The following is a 3,449-nucleotide window of genomic DNA, read 5'->3' as shown; positions in this document are numbered from 1 at the left end:
AAAAGAAGAAAGAAGAGAGTAGAAGAAGAAGAAATGAGGAAGAAGGGAATGGCTTTTGTGTTTGGCCAAAGAGGGGGAGAAGTGGTGTTTAGGTTGTGTGAAAATGAAGGGGTGAAGAAGGGTTTATATAGGAGAGGGGGGTCATGGTTCGGTCAAGTGAGGGTGGGTTTGGGTGGGAAAGTGGTTTGAATTTGAATGGTAAGGTAGGTGGAGTTTTATGAAGGATGGATGTGAGTGGTGAAGAGGAAAAAGGGATTTGATAGGTGAAGGGTTTTTGGGGAAGAGGAGTTGAGGTGATTGGTGAATGGGTGAAGAAGAGAGAGAGAGTGGTGGGTTGGTGGGGATCCTGTGGGGTCCACAGATCCTGTGGTGTCAAGGAAAAGTCATCCCTGCACCAAATGGCATTCAAAATCACGTTTTGAGCCATTTCTGGCGTTAAACGCCGGGCTGGTGCCCATTCCTGGCGTTTAACGCCAGGTTCTTGCCCTTTTCTGGCGTTTAACGCCAGTCTGGTGCCCCTTTCTGGCGTTAAACGCCCAGAATGGTGCCAGACTGGGCGTTAAACGCCCAACTGCTAGCCTCACTGGCGTTTAAACGCCAGTGGGTTCTTCCTCCAGGGTGTGCTATTTTTCTTCCTGTTTTTCATTCTGTTTTTGTTTTTTCAATTGATTTTGTGACTTCTCATGATCATCAACCTACAAAATAAAATAAAATAACAAAAGAAAATAGATAACATATAACATTGGGTTGCCTCCCAACAAGCGCTTCTTTAATGTCAGTAGCTTGACAGATGGCTCTCATGGAGCCTCACATTTTCTCAGAGCAATGTTGGAACCTCCCAACACCAAACTTAGAGTTTGAATGTGGGGGTTCAACACCAAACTTAGAGTTTGGTTGTGGCCTCTCAACACCAAACTTAGAGTTTGACTGTGGGGGCTCTGTTTGACTCTGATTTGAGAGAAGCTCTTCATGCTTCCTCTCCATGGTGACAGAGGGATATCCTTGAGCCTTGAATACAAAGGATTCTTCATTCACTTGAATGATCAGTTCGCCTCTATCAACATCAATCACAGCCTTTGCTGTGGCTAGGAAGGGTCTGCCAAGGATGATGGTTTCATTCATGCACTTCCCAGTCTCTAGGACTATGAAATCAGCAGGGATGTAATGGTCTTCAATCTTCACCAAAACATCCTCTACAAGTCCATGAGCTTGTTTTCTTGAGTTGTCTGCCATCTCTAATGAGATTCTTGCAGCTTGCACCTCAAAGATTCCTAGCTTCTCCATTACAGAGAGAGGCATGAGGTTTACACTTGACCCTAAGTCACACAGAGCCTTCTTGAAGGTCATGGTGCCTATGGTACAAGGTATTGAAAACTTCCCAGGATCTTGTCTCTTTTGAGGTAATTTCTGCCTAGACAAGCCATCCAGTTCTTTGGTGAGCAAATGAGGTTCATTCTCCCAAGTCTCATTTCCAAATAACTTGTCATTTAGCTTCATGATTGCTCCAAGGTATTTAGCAACTTGCTCTTCAGTGACATACTCATCCTCTTCAGAGGAAGAATACTCATCAGAGCTCATGAAAGGCAGAAGTAAGTCCAATGGAATCTCTATGGTCTCATTTTGAGCCTCAGATTCCCATGGTTCCTCATTGGGGAACTCAATGGAGGTCAGTGCACGCCCACTGAGGTCTTCCTCAGTGGCATTCACTTCCTCTCCTTCCTCTCCAAATTCGGCCATGTTGATGGCCTTGCACTCTCCTTTTGGATTTTCTTCTGTGTTGCTTGGGAGAGTACTAGGAGGGAGTTCAGTAACTTTCTTGCTCAGCTGTCCCACTTGTGCCTCCAAATTCCTAATGGAGGACCTTGTTTCAGTCATGAAACTTTGAGTGGTTTTGATTAGATCAGAGACCATAGTTGCTAAGTCAGAGGGGTTCTGCTTAGAATTCTCTGTCTGTTGCTGAGAAGATGATGGAAAAGGCTTGCCATTGCTAAACCTATTTCTTCCACCATTATTGTTGTTGAAACCTTGTTGAGGTCTCTCTTGATTCTTCCATGAGAAATTTGGGTGATTTCTCCATGAAGAATTATAGGTGTTTCCATAGGGTTCTCCTAGGTAATTCACCTCTTCCATTGAAGGGTTCTCAGGATCATAGGCTTCTTCTTCAGATGAAGCATCCTTAGTACTGCTTGGTGCATTTTGCATTCCAGACAGACTTTGAGAAATCAGATTGACTTGTTGAGTCAGTATCTTGTTCTGAGCCAGAATGGCATTCAGAGCATCAATCTCAAGAACTCCTTTCTTCTGATTAGTCCCATTGTTCACAGGATTCCTTTCAGAAGTGTACATGAATTGGTTATTTGCAACCATTTCAATTAGCTCTTGAGCTTCTGTAGGCGTCTTCTTCAAATGAAGAGATCCTCCAGCAGAGCTATCCAAAGACATCTTGGATAGTTCAGAGAGACCATCATAGAAAATACCTATGATGCTCCATTCAGAAAGCATGTCAGAAGGACATTTTCTGATCAATTGTTTGTATCTTTCCCAAGCTTCATAGAGGGATTCTCCATCCTTCTGTCTGAAGGTTTGGACTTCCACTCTAAGCTTACTCAATTTTTGAGGTGGAAAGAACTTTGCCAAGAAGGCATTGACTAGCTTTTCCCATGAGTCCAGGATTTCTTTAGGTTGTGAGTCCAACCATGTCCTAGCTTTGTCTCTTACAGCAAAAGGGAATAGCATAAGTCTATAGACCTCAGGGTCTACCCCATTAGTCTTGACAGTGTCACAGATTTGCAAGAATTCAGCTAAGAACTGATGAGGATCTTCCAATGGAAGTCCATGGAACTTGCAATTCTGTTGCATTAGAGAAACTAATTGAGGCTTAAGCTCAAAGTTGTTTGCTCCAATGGCAGGGATGGAGATGCTTCTCCCATAAAAGTTGGGAGTAGGTGCAGTAAAGTCACCCAGCACCTTCCTTGCATTGTTGGCATTGTTGTTATTTTCGGCTGCCATGTCTTCTTCTTTGAAGATTTCTGTTAGGTCCTCTGTAGAGAGTTGTGCCTTAGCTTCTCTTAGCTTTCGCTTCAAGGTCCTTTCAGGTTCAGGGTCAGCTTCAACAAGAATGCCTTTGTCTTTGCTCCTGCTCATATGAAAGAGAAAAGAACAAGAAAATGTGGAATCCTCTATGTCACAGTATAGAGATTCCTTTAGGTGTCAGAGGAAAAGAAAAGTAGAAGACAGAAGTAGAAAATTCGAACTTATCAAAAGAAGATGGAGTTCGAATTTTGCATTAAGGAATAGTGTTAGTCCATAAAATAGAAGGATGTGAGAAGAAGGGAAGTAATTTTCGAAAATTAAGTAAAAGATTTTGAAAACATTTTGAAAAACTCTAATTAATTTTCGAAAATAAGAGTGGGAAAGAAATCAAGTGATTTTTGAAAAAGATTTTGAAA

At 42.4% G+C, this 3,449-nt stretch overlaps 1 non-coding gene across 1 annotated transcript; it reads left to right on the top strand.

Moving 5' to 3' along the window:
• The first annotated feature begins 2,496 nt into the window (after window positions 1–2,496).
• Window positions 2,497–2,604, top strand: LOC130978797 (small nucleolar RNA R71). Its single transcript, XR_009086411.1, has one exon. It is a non-coding gene; the product is annotated as a small nucleolar RNA R71 (small nucleolar RNA).
• The last annotated feature ends 845 nt before the right edge of the window (window positions 2,605–3,449 follow it).

This window comes from Arachis stenosperma, chromosome 4 (genome assembly GCF_014773155.1).
Source record: "Arachis stenosperma cultivar V10309 chromosome 4, arast.V10309.gnm1.PFL2, whole genome shotgun sequence".
Taxonomy (NCBI): domain Eukaryota; kingdom Viridiplantae; phylum Streptophyta; class Magnoliopsida; order Fabales; family Fabaceae; genus Arachis; species Arachis stenosperma.
The sequence above is the reverse complement of the archived record's forward strand: the minus strand, read 5'-3'. Positions and strand labels throughout refer to the sequence as shown.